The sequence below is a fragment of the Oncorhynchus mykiss genome, chromosome 16 (assembly GCF_057628025.1).
Source record: "Oncorhynchus mykiss isolate SJ-2025 chromosome 16, ASM5762802v1, whole genome shotgun sequence".
NCBI lineage: Eukaryota > Metazoa > Chordata > Actinopteri > Salmoniformes > Salmonidae > Oncorhynchus > Oncorhynchus mykiss.
In genome coordinates, this window is record NC_143037.1 from 65,713,299 (window position 1) to 65,727,917 (window position 14,619).

The window sequence follows — 14,619 nt, forward strand, 5'->3', positions numbered from 1 at the left end:
CTCTCTCTCTGAGCAATCTTAAACTGCTAAAGTTTCCTATCCTATGACCCAAGTCACATAATCCGACCAATGATATGATTGCTTTTAAGAGGACGACCCCAGGCATTACTCTGGGATTGGCATAAATCCAGTTTCTTTGATAATATTCATGGAAGGCAGAAGTTGTTTTATGTTCAGATATGTTTTTGTCAGTTTCCTGCGAAGGAATATAAAAAACCCTACCTACTCTGTATGTTGCAATTCTAGATTTTCTAAAATTACCCCAGACCGGTTATGCCTGTAGATGCTGGGTCTATGCATGTTATCTAGATGCTGCTTAATGACTACACATGTTATCTAGATGCTGCTTAATGACTACACATGTTATCTAGATGCTGGGTCTATGCATGTTATCTAGATGCTGCTTAATGACTACACATGTTATCTAGATTCTGCTTAATGACTACACATGTTATCTAGATGCTGCTTAATGACTACACATGTTATCTAGATTCTGCTTAATGACTACACATGTTATCTAGATGCTGCTTAATGACCACATATTATCTAGATGCTGGGTCTATGCATGTTATCTAGATGCTGCTTAATGACTACACATGTTATCTAGATGCTGGGTCTATGCATGTTATCTAGATGCTGCTTAATGACTACACATGTTATCTAGATGCTGCTTAATGACTACACATGTTATCTACATGCTGCTTAATGACTACACATGTTATCTAGATGCTGCTTAATGACCACATGTTATCTAGATGCTGCTTAATGACCACATGTTATCTAGATGCTGCTTAATGACTACACATGTTATCTAGATGCTGCTTAATGACTACACATGTTATCTAGATGCTGCTTAATGACTACACATGTTATCTACATGCTGCTTAATGACTACACATGTTATCTAGATGCTGCTTAATGACCACATGTTATCTACATGCTGCTTAATGACTACACATGTTATCTAGATGCTGCTTAATGACTACACATGTTATCTAGATGCTGCTTAATGACTACACATGTTATCTAGATGCTGCTTAATGACTACACATGTTATCTACATGCTGCTTAATGACTACACATATTATCTAGATGCTGCTTAATGACTACACATGTTATCTAGATGCTGCTTAATGACCACATGTTATCTAGATTCTGCTTAATGACTACACATGTTATCTAGATGCTGCTTAATGACTACACATGTTATCTAGATGCTGCTTAATGACCACATGTTATCTAGATGCTGCTTAATGACTACACATGTTATCTAGATGCTGCTTAATGACTACACATGTTATCTAGATGCTGCTTAATGACCACATGTTATCTAGATGCTGCTTAATGACTACACATGTTATCTAGATTCTGCTTAATGACTACACATGTTATCTAGATGCTGCTTAATGACTACACATGTTACCTACATGCTGCTTAATGACTACACATATTATCTAGATGCTGCTTAATGACCACATGTTATCTAGATGCTGCTTAATGACTACACATGTTATCTACATGCTGCTTAATGACTACACATATTATCTAGATGCTGCTTAATGACTACACATGTTATCTAGATGCTGCTTAATGACTACACATGTTATCTAGATGCTGCTTAATGACTACACATGTTATCTACATGATGCTTAATGACTACACATGTTATCTACATGCTGCTTAATGACTACACATATTATCTAGATGCTGCTTAATGACCACATGTTATCTAGATGCTGCTTAATGACTACACATGTTATCTACATGCTGCTTAATGACTACACATATTATCTAGATGCTGCTTAATGACCACATGTTATCTAGATGCTGCTTAATGACTACACATGTTATCTAGATGCTGCTTAATGACCACATGTTATCTAGATGCTGCTTAATGACTACACATGTTATCTAGATGCTGCTTAATGACTGCACATATTATCTAGATGCTGCTTAATGACTGCACATATTATCTAGATGCTGCTTAATGACTGCACATATTATCTAGATGCTGCTTAATGACTGCACATATTATCTAGATGCTGCTTAATGACTGCACATTATTATCTAGATGCTGCTTAATGACTGCACATATTATCTAGATGCTGCTTAATGACCACATGTTATCTAGATGCTGCTTAATGACTGCACATATTATCTAGATGCTGCTTAATGACTACACATATTATCTAGATGCTGCTTAATGACTGCACATATTATCTAGATGCTGCTTAATGACCACATGTTATCTAGATGCTGCTTAATGACCACATTATCTAGATGCTGCCTAATGACTACACATGTTAGGTTGAGTCTTGTCTGCTCTCCCTCCATTCCCAGGCCAGGTTGTCTTAGTTAGCTACTAGTTTGCCTGAGGTGTGTTGCAACATGGGAGCAATAATGAACACGTCCCTTCTCGCTCCATCTCAACCTGACAGATGACATGCTATTAATACTGATGTAAGCTGGCTTTTAGTACAAGACGTCCATATGATTTATTGACAATTTAAGGTAGTGGATGTTTCTCTGTCGTTATCTTGTTTTCTCCATACAGCAGCATGTACAGTACAGCAGCATGAGCCAATTATCCCCAGTCTCTCCATAGAAGGTTAAAGAGTATCTTGACAAGATAACAGGGGGTTTCGCTTGACACCCTAACGAAGCACAAGATCGTTAGACTACTGAAATAGGTGAGAGTGTGGTCATGCTGTGTGCTTCTAAGCCTGACCAGATTATAGGAAATGGCACACACCACCGGTCAGGTCAAACCTCTTCTCAGGTTATTTTGAGCAGCTTCCACATCCAGAAAATGTGCTTAATCACATTATTCAAAGATCTGAACATCCCATTTAGTCCCACACTGGGATGATCAGTAGTTGTAGTAATCAGTTCTGACCGGTAGGGGGAGCTATGTCCACAGTTTATGTCCCAACATTGGGTTTTGAAGTGTGGTGTTACAGTAGTCAAGTAAAGACAATCTGTAAAGCTTCTTTCAAGGCTTTCACTGTACTTTCAGAGGTGCTGTTTAAACTGTGTAAGATTAGTCAATCAAATGTACAGTGCCTAAGGAAAGTATTCAGACCCCTTGACTTTTTCCACATTTTCTTACGTTACAGCCTTATTCTATAATGGATTAAATAAGTGTTTCCCCTTATCAATCTACACACACTACCTCATAATTAAAAAGTGAAACATGATTTTTGAAAAATCTTATTTACATAAGTATTCAGACCCTTTTCAATGAGACTTGAAATTGAGCTTATGTGGAGTCCACCTGTGGTGGACATGATTTGAAAAAGCACACACCTGTCTATATAAGGTCCCCCAGTTGATAGTGCACGTCAGAGCAAAAACCAAGCAATGAGGTCAAAGGAATTACCTGTAGCGCTCCGAGACACGATTGTGTCGAGGCACAGATCTGGGGAAGGGTACCAAAAAATGTCTGCAGCATTGAAGGTCCCCAAGAACACCGTGGCCACCATCATTCTTAAATAGAAGTTTGGAATCACCAACACTCTTCCTAGAGCATTCTGACCATTGGTCAGGGAGGTGACCAAAAACCCCATGGTCACTCAAAGTTCCTTTGTGAAGATGGGATAACCTTCCAGAAGGACAACCATTAGGCCTTTATGGTAGAGTGGCCAGACAGAATTCACTCCTCAGTTAAAGGAACATGACAGCCAGCTTGGAGTTTGCCAAAAGGCACCTAAAAGGACTCTCAGACCATGAGAAGCAAGATTGAGCTTGTTTAGACTGAATGCCAACCTGGTACCATCTACGGTGAAGCATGGTAGTGGCAGCATCATGCTGTGGGGATGTTTTTGAGTGGCAGTTACTGGGAGACTAGTCAGGATCAAGGGTAAGATGAACGGAGCAAAGTACAGAGAGATACTTGATGATAACCTGCTCCAGAGCACTCAAGACCTCAGACTGGGTGAAGGGTTCCCCTTCCAACAGGACAATGACCCTAAGTACACAGGCAAGATAACGCAGGAGTGGCTTCGGGACAAGTCTCAATGTCCTTGAGTGGCCCAGCCAGAACCCTATTGAACATCTCTGGAGAGACCTGACAGTAGCTGTGCAGCAATGCCTCCTTCCAACCTGACAGAGCTTGAGAGGATCTACTGAGAAGAATGGGAGAAACTCCCGAAAAACAGGTATGCTATGCTTGTAGAGTCATACACAAGACTCAAGGCTCTAATCGCTGCCAAAGGTGCTTCAACAAAGTACTGAATAAAGGATCTAAATACTGAGGTAAATGTGATGTTTATTTATTCTCACATTTGTTTTATTTGTAATTATGGGGTATTGGGTGTAGATTGATCACGATGTAATCCATTTTAGAATAAGGCTGTAACGTAACAAAATGGATAAAGTCAAGGGGTCTGAATACTTTCAGAATCCACTCTTTATGAAGCACTTTTTACATCAGCAGATGTCACAAAGTGCTATTCAGAAACCCAGCTTAAAACCCCGAACAGCAATCAATGCAGATATAGAAGCACGGTGGCTAGGAAAAACTCAATAGGCAGGCCGGAACCAAGGAAAAAACCTAGAGTAACCAAATCCAAATCAAATTTTATTTGTCACGTGCCGAATACAACCCTTACTGTGAAATGCTTACATAGAAGCCCTTAACCAACAATGCAGTTTTAAGAAAAATAAGAGTTTAGAAAAATATTTACTAAATAAACGAAAGTAAAAAATAAAAAAGCAACAAAATAACAATAAGGATGCTATATACAGGGGGTACCGGTACAGAGTCAATGTGCAGGGGTACAGGTTAGTTTAGGTAATACACTACCGTTCAAAAGTTTGGGGTCACTTAGAAATGTCCTTGTATTTGAAAGAAAATCACTTTTTTTTGGTCCATTTTAAAATGGCATCAAATTGATCACAAATACAGTGTAGACATTGTTATTGTTGTAAATGACTATTGTAGCTGGAAACAATAGTTTATTTTATGGAATATCTACAGAGGCCCATTTATCAGCAACCATCACTCCTGTGTCCAATGGCATGTTGTGTTAGCTAATCCAAGTTAATCATTTTAAAAGGCTAATTGATCATTAAAAAACCTTTTGAAATTATGTTATCACAGCAGAAAAAAATAATCAATACAATTGGCCTTCTTTAAACTAGCTGAGTATCTGGAGTATCAGCATTAGTGGGTTTGATTACAGGCTCAAAATGGCCAGAAACAATTACCTTTCTTCTGAAACTCGTCACTCTATTCATGTTCTGAGAAATTACTCCCTTCACAGAACAGTGCCAACTGGATTTAACCGGAGTGGACAACTGAGCAAGAGGACAAGTACATTAGTGTGTAGTTTGAGAAACAGACGCCTCACAAGTCCTTTACTGGCAGCTTCATTAAATAGTACCCGCAAAACACCAGTCTCAACATCAACAGTGAAGAGGCGACTCTGGGATGCTGGCCTTCTATTTACAGAGGAACTGCTTGCAATTAAAGCCTTTAAGTCCGGGGAACTCCAGGGCTGGATGGCATACCAGTGGAAGACCATTATTAGCATGTTTTAACCACTCCTATATAAATGGTAGATTATTGGACACTCAACAAGATAGTCTGATTTCATTATTACTGAAACAGGATCCAAGTGGTGTATATATAAAGATCCAGTCCATTTAAAAAAATTGGAGGCCTTAAATTCTAGCTAAATACTTAGCGCATAGAATTAAAACAGTTTTGTCAGATATTATTCATCCTAATCAGATTTTTTTTACATGGACGATACTTTGGAGATAATATAAAACAAGTACTGGAAACAATAGAACACTATGAAATATCAGGGAAACCTGGCCTGGTTTTCATAGCTGACTTTGAAAATGCTTTTGATGAAGTACGACTTGAGTTTATATATAAATGCCTGGAATATTTCAATTTTGGATGATCTTTTATACAATGGGTTAAAGTTATGTATAGTAGCTCTAGGTGTAAAACTGTAAATAATGGCTATATCTCAGAAAGTTTTAAATTGTCGAGGAGTAATACAAGGTTGTCCACTATCGGCATATCTATTTATTGTCATTGAAATGTTAGCTGTTAAAATGAGATCCAACAATAATATTAAGATATTAGAAATCCATGGTTTAAAACAAAGGTGTCATTGTACGCTGATGATTCATGTTTTCTTTTAAATTCACAATTCAAATCCCTTCGCAGCCTCAAAGGTGATCTAGATACATTTTCTAACCTCTCTGGATTAAAAACAAAATTATGATAACTGTGCTATATTACATATTGGATCACAAAAAAATGCTACTTTTACATTACTGTGTAGTTTACCAATAAAAGGGTCAGATGGAGATGTGGACATACTCGGTATTCATATCCAGAAAGTAAGAAATGATCTCACTCAAATAAATTTTTATAGAAAGTTAGCAAAGTTAGTTAAAATCTTGCTACCATGGAATGGAAAATACCTGTCTTTGTGAAGAAATCACCCTGTTTCTTTGCCTACAGCCAGCGACCTGCTTTTTAAATTATATGAGCAAAAAATATGACATTTTATTTGGAATGGCAAGCCAGACAAAATCAGAAGGGCCTATTTTTATAATGAATATGAATTCGGAGGTCAGAAATGATTAAATATTAAAGCATTAGACCTCTCACTAAAGGCATCAGTCATACAAAAGTTATACTTAAATCCAAAATGGTTCTCTCATAAATTAGTAAGGATTTCTCACCCCATGTTCAAGAACTGCCTTTTTTTCCTTTATTCAGATTACAACCGCTCACTTTGGTTATTTGAAAACAAAATAATCTCCAACATATCGTTATTTTTTTAAACAAGCGATAGAAAGTTAGTTGCAATTTCAGTTTATTCTACCTGAAAAGACAGAACAAATAATACAACAAATATTGTGGTTAAACTCAAATATACTAATTAATAAGGGGTGTAAGGAACTTGTCTTTCGGCCCTGCATTAAAGACCAAATTTGGTGAAAGAAAATTGTGATAAATAAAAATATATATCAGTTTAATTTAATTACCAAAAATTGACAGCTGCGCAATATAAATTGCAAAATAGTTGGGAAGAGATTTTCGATGTATTCCAATTCCATGTCACATGGTTTATGAATTGACACGCAAAACAACGCCGGATTCAAAAGTTTTAATTTTTCAATTGAAATGATTACAACCAATAGAATGATTTATATATACAAGTATATATATGGGGGATATGGGGCATAGAATCTTCCCAGGTCTGCAGATTTTGCTGCGATGAGGCAGAGTCAATAGATAATTTATTTTGGTACTGACCATATGTAGCTCATTTTTGGTCACAGGTCCAGGAATGGCTGAAGAATTGCAACATTTACCTAGAGCTAACGCTGCAGATAGTAATACTGGGTGATTTGAAAAGTCATAGTCAATTGATTTTAGCAAAGATTTTTATCTTTAATTTACAATCTGTAGAAACTATGAGAATAGAAAGCATCACAGCACAGTTGAAAAATATATGGCAATTAGATATCCAATATGGATGGTGTTAATACGTAGATTGGAGGGGTTGCATGGAGCTGAAGGGTGGGACTAGTAACAACAAGATAACAAATGTAAAACATACAGAGTTGGTCAAATGTACAGTTGAAGTCGGAAGTTTACATACACTTAGGTTGGAGTCATTAAAACTTGTTTTTAAACCACTCCACAAATGTTTGTTAACAAACTATAGTTCGGTTAGGACATCTACTTTTTGAACGACACAAGTCATTTTTCCAACAATTGTTTACAGACAGATTATTTCACTTATAATTCACTGCATCACAATTCCAGTGAGTCAGAAGTTTACAAACACTAAATTGACTGTGCATTTTAAACAGCTTGGAAAATTCCAGAAAATTATGTCATGGCTTTAGAAGCTTCTGATTGACTCAAATGATGTCAATTAGCCTATTGGAGGTGTATCTGTAGATGGATTTCAAGGCCTACCTTCAAACTCAGTGCCACTTTGCTTGACATCATGGGAAACTCAAAACAAAAAAGCCAATATCTCAGAAAATAAATTGTAGACCACAAGTCTGGTTCATCATTGGGAGCAATTTCCAAACATCTGAAGTTACAATGTTCACCTGTACAAACAATAGTATGCAAGTATAAGCACCATGGGACCACGCAGCCATCATACCACTCAGGAAGGAGATGTGTTTTGTCTCCAAGAGATGAATGTACTTTGGTGCGAAAAGTGCAAAATAATCCCAGAAAAACACCAAAGGACCTTGTGAAGATGCTGGAGGAAACGGGTACAAAAGTATCTATATCCACAGTAAAACGAGTCCTATATCGACATAACCTGAAAGGCCGCTCAGCAAGGAAGAAGCCACAGCTCCAGAACTGCCATAAAAAAGCCAGACTACAGTTTGCAACTGCACATGGGGACAAAGACCGTACTTTTTGGAGAAATGTCCTCTGATTTGATGAAACAATAATGGAACAGTTTGGCCATAATGAGTATCGTTATGTTTGGAGGAAAAAGGGGGCGGCTTGAAAGCCGAAGAACCACCAGACAGCTGATGTTCTGAAAGAGCTGCATAATCTGGACTCAAGGTCCTAAACGACATCATAACCGCCATCGATAAGAGACATTACTGTGCAGCCGTATTCATCGACCTGGCCAAGGCTTTCGACTCTGTCAATCACAACATTCTTATTGGCAGACTCAACAGCCTTGGTTTCTCAAATGATTGCCTCACCTGGTTTACCAACTACTTCTCTGATAGAGTTCAGTGTGTCAAATCAGAGGGCCTGTTGTCTGGACGTCTGGCAGTCTCTATGGGTGTGCCACAGGGTTCAATTCTTGGGCCGACTCTCTTTTCTGTATACATCAATGATGTTGCTCTTGCTGCTGGTGATTCACTGATCCACCTCTACGCAGACGACACCATTCTGTATACATCTGGCCCCTCTTTGGACACTGTATTAACTAACCTCCAGACGAGCTTCAATGCCATACAACTCTCCTCCCGTGGCCTCCAACTGCTCTTAAACGCAAGTAAAACTAAATGCATGCTATTCAATCGATCACTGCCCACACTTGCTCGCCCATCCAACATCACTACTCTGGATGGCTCTGACTTAGAATACGTGGACAACTACAAATACCTGGGTGTCTGGTTAGACTGTAAACTCTCCTTCCAGACTCATTAAGCATCTCCAATCCAAAATGAAATCTAGAATCGGCTTCCTATATCGCAACAAAGCATCCTTCACTCATGCTGCCAAACATACCCTCGTAAAACTGACCATCCTACCGATCCTCGACTTCGGTGATGTCATCTATAAAATAGCCTCAAACACTCTACCCAACAAACTGGATGCAGTCTATCACAGTGACATCCTTTTTGTCACCAAAGCCCCATACACTACCCACCATTGCGACCTGTACACTCTCGTTGGTTGGCCCTTGCTTCATACTCGTCGCCAAACCCACTGGCTACAGGTTATCTACAAGTCTCTGCTAGGTAAAGCCCCGCCTTATCTCAGCCCACTGGTCACCATAGCAGCACCCACTCGTAGCACGCGCTCCAGCAGGTATATCTCACTGGTCATCCCCAAAGCCAATTCCTCCTTTGGTTGTCATTCCTTCCAGTTCTCTGCTGCCCATGACTGGAACGAACTGCAAAAATCTCTGAAGCTGGAGACTCGCATCTCCCTCACTAGCTTTAAGCACCAGCTGTCAGAGCAGCTCACAGATCACTGCACCTGTACATAGCCCATCTGTAAACAGCCCATCTATCTACCTACCTCATCCCCACACTGTATTTATTTATTTATCTTGCTCCTTTGCACCCCAGTATCTCTACTTGCACATTAATCTTCTGCAGATCTGCCATTCCAGTGTTTAATTGCTATATTGTTAGTACTTCGCCACCATGGCCTATTTATTTCCTTAAGTTACCTCATTTGCACTCACTGTATATAGACTTTTCGTTTTCTTTTGTTCTACTGTGTTATTGACTGTATGTTTTGTTTATTCCACGTGAAACTCTGTGTTGTTGTATGTGTCGAATTGCTATGCTTTATCTTGGCCAGGTCGCAGTTGTAAATGAGAACTTCTTCTCAACTAGCCTACCTGGTTAAATAAAGGTGAAATAAAATAAATAAATAAAAACACCATCCCAACCGTGAAGCACAGGGGTGGCAGCATCATGTTGTGGGGGTGCTTTGCTGCAGGAGGAACTGGTGCACTTCACAAAATAGAGGGCATCATGAGGTAGGAAAATTATGTGGATATATTGAAGCAACATCTCAAGACATCAGTCAAGAAGTTAAAGCTTGGTCGCAAATGGGTCTTCCAAATGGACAATGACCCCAAGCATACTTCCAAAGTTGTGGCAAAATGGCTTAAAGACAACAAAGTCAAGGCATTGGAGTGGCCATCACAAAGCCCTGACCTCAATCCCATAGAAAATTTGGGGGCAGAACTGAAAAAGCGTGTGCGAGCAAGGATGGCTACAAACCTGACTCAGTCACGGCAGCTCTGCCAGGAGGAATGGGCCAAAATTCACCCTCCTTATTGTGGGAAGCTTGTGGAAGGCTACCCAAAACATTTGACACAAGTTAAACAATTTAAAGGCAATGCTACTAAAAACTAATTGAGTGTATGTAAATATCTGACCCACTGGGAATGTGATGAAATAAATAAAAGCTGAAACAAATCATTCTCTCTACTATTATTCTGACATTTCACATTCTTAAAATAAAGTGGGGATCCTAACTGAGACGTAAGACAGGGAATTTTTGGCTAAGGTACAGTGCCTTGCGAAAGTATTCGGCCCCCTTGAACTTTGCGACCTTTTGCCACATTTCAGGCTTCAAACATGAAGATATCAAACTGTATTTTTTTGTGAAGAATCGACAACAAGTGGGACACAATCATGAAGTGGAACGACATTTATTGGATATTTCAAACTTTTTTTTAACAAATAAAAAACTGAAAAATTGGACGTGCAAAATTATTCAGCCCCTTTACTTTCAGTGCAGCAAACTCTCTCCAGAAGTTCAGTGAGGATCTCTGAATGATCCAATGTTGACCTAAATGACTGATGATGATAAATACAACCCACCTGTGTGTAATCAAGTCTCTGCATAAATGCACCTGCACTGTGATAGTCTCAGAGGTCCGTTAAAAGCGCAGAGAGCATCATGAAGAACAAGGAACACACCAGGCAGGTCCGAGATACTGTTGTGAAGAAGTTTAAAGCCGGATTGAGATACAAAAAGATTTCCCAAGCTTTAAACATCCCAAGGAGCACTGTGCAAGCGATACATTGAAATGGAAGGAGTATCTGACCACTGCAAATCTACCAAGACCTGGCCGTCCCTCTAAACTTTCAGCTCATACAAGGAGAAGACTGATCAGAGATGCAGCCAAGAGGCCCATGATCACTCTGGATGAACTGCAGAGTTCTACAGCTGAGGTGGGAGACTCTGTCCATGGGACAACAATCAGTCGTATATTGCACAAATCTGGCCTTTATGGAAGAGTGGCAAGAAGAAAGCCATTTCTTAAAGATATCCATAAAAAGTGTCGGTTAAAGTTTGCCACAAGCCACCTGGGAGACACACCAAACATGTGGAAGAAGGTGCTCTGGTCAGATGAAACCAAAATTGAACTTTTTGGCAACAATGCAAAACGTTATGTTTGGCGTAAAAGCAACACACCATCCCCACTGTCAAACATGGTGGTGGCAGCATCTTGGTTTGGGCCTGCTTTTCTTCAGCAGGGACAGGGGAGATGGTTAAAATTGATGGGAAGATGGATGGAGCCAAATACAGGACCATTCTGGAAGAAAACCTGATGGAGTCTGCAAAAGACCTGAGACTGGGACGGAGATTTGTCTTCCAACAAGACAATGATTCAAAACATAAAGCAAAATCTACAATGGAATGGTTCAAAAATAAACATATCCAGGTGTTAGAATGGCCAAGTCAAAGTCCAGACCTGAATCCAATCGAGAATCTGTGGAAAGAACTGAAAACTGTTGTTCACAAATGCTCTCCATCCAACCTCACTGAGCTTGAGCTGTTTTGCAAGGAGGAATGGGAAAAAATGTCAGTCTCTCGATGGGCAAAACTGATAGAGACATACCCCAAGCGACTTACAGCTGTAATCGCAGCAAAAGGTGGCGCTACAACTTAAGGGGGCTGAATAATTTTGCACGCCCAATCTTTCAGTTTTTGATTTGTTAAAAAAGTTTGAAATATCCAATAAATGTCGTTCCACTTCATGATTGTGTCCCACTTGTTGTTGATTCTTCACAAAAAAATACAGTTTTATATCTTTATGTTTGAAGCCTGAAATGTGGCAAAAGGTCGCAAAGTTCAAGGGGGCCGAATACTTTCTCAAGGCACTGTAGGTTTAGATTTCAATATCCGCAATAGAAATGACATCTATTAGTGTTGTGCTTAGTTGGTTAAAGTACCTGTTTAGCAAACAGGACATCCGGAGTTTGAATCTCTGCAAACCTTTACAAGCACTTCATTGTACCAATTGGTGGAGAATGTCGGAGGGACCTCTATCATTTTGTAGCGTGAAGTGATCGTATAGTGGTTAGTACTCTACCTTGTGGCAGCAGAAACCCAGGTTTGAATCCTGTTCACGGCACTGAAATGAACAAAGACATGGCAATAGGTTTGTATTTTTAACTACTTAAAACTTACTGTGTAAGCTGAGATACACAAACTCTGGCATTTGACAAAATCCCCCAGCTCATGGTACATTAGTGAGTTACATTAACTGGTTCATCTGCTGTTTCAGAGATTCTTACGAATTTTCAGTATGACACTTAGTTGATACTGTTACTGTCCTCAAAATACCCAAATGAATAAGAAATAGTGTGTGATTACATCTGTGGGTGCTGTGGCATAGTTGAAGTACCTGTCTTGCAAACAGGAGATCCTGAGTTCAAATCCCAGCCGTGCCTTTCCAAGTACTTCAGTGTAGTCATTGGCGGAGAAAGTATGATGAGAGGGCTCTCTGTTTTTCTGTTTTGATAAGTAAGCGAAGCCAGTGGGGAGAAGACATGAGAAGCATGCAATTAAGATTATCCAATGTCACGTAAAAATTGCAATTTTTGAATGGATTGAAACGTACCAACTGAGTAAAGCTGAACTGGCTAACCATTCCAGCGTTTAGCCAGCTTGTACACATCACTGTGCCAACATGAATAGACTCCACAAGCAAGCTGTGACTGTATAGTGGTTAGTTGTCTTAAAATCCTTAAAATCCTGGTCATGGCACTGACAAGGATTTACATATTTTTGTGCTGTGGCTTTTTCAGTTAAATCACTTGTCTAAGAAACAGGCAAATCCTGAGATTAAATCTCAGCAGTACCTTCAATGTAACCGTTGGAGGGATAGAGTCCTCTATTTTTCTCATCCAAGGGGTTTTGAGAAGTAGGCGTGGCAAGTGGAGAGAAGACGTGAGGAGCCTGCAATTGAGATATTCCAATGTCACGGAAAAAGGGCCCTTTTTGAATGAATTGAAACGTACCAACTGAGTAAAGCTGAACTGGCTAGCAGCTCTAGCGTTTAGCCAGCTTGTACACATCACTGTGCCAACATGAATACCATCTACAAGCAAGGTTTGGTAGCTCACAGTGATGGTATAGTGGTTGGTACTATACCCTTGACTGTGAGACCCATTACATTGTTTTGCTCCCTCTAAGAAAATAAATAAATAACTCAATATAACAACCTGGCATTATTTACAAATAATTAAGAATGTCTCACCCCATTTTCAAGAATGGCCTTTTTCTCGCTCAGTTTAAGTTATTTGAAAACGAAATCATGTCCAAAATGTTTATAATATTTTTTTCAAGTTATTATTATTCTTAATTATATAAAAGCCCGTTGGATATTCTCACAGACATATTATTAACCCTGTTATTAGCAGGACAATATATTTTGGTCATATTGGTCATGGCACCCGAGTGGTGCACAATGGGATTGCCTTGCAGTTCTCCAGCTGTATCTCCAGAAACAGCAGTGGGCGCGTGAGGTTCAAGGCACAGAAGACCGGCCTAGCCCATGGGGAAGGGAGGAGGAGAAAGGGGGAGGGGTTCAGTATTGCTCTGTGCTACCTCGCCCCACTGGGTAGCACAGAGCAATACTTTAAGGGACACGGGACTAATAATGACGCTGACAAGGGAAACGTTCCCGCTGTTCCAGTCTGCACATTCAAACGGTTAGGTTGTAATTCTCAGAATAAAAACTCACCGGACACTATGAAAGCTCAAACCAAGTTAATTCTGCCCAGAGGATAAATACAGCTGCATTAAACAAATGCATGGGGTCATTTAGACATTTCTTTGGTTTCCATGAGAACATATATGAAATGAGTTGCAACATGAATTGGAAATATAGTCAAGACGTTGACAAGGTTAAGAATAATGATTTTTAATTGAAATAATAATTGTGTCCTTAAACTTTGCTTTCGTCAAAGAATCCTCCATTAGCAGCAATTACAGCCTTGCAGACCTTTGGCATTCTAGCTGTCAATTTGTTGAGGTAATCTGAAGAGATTTCATTCCATGCTTCCTGAAGCACCTCCCACAAGTTGGATTGGCTTGATGGGCACTTCTTTAGTACC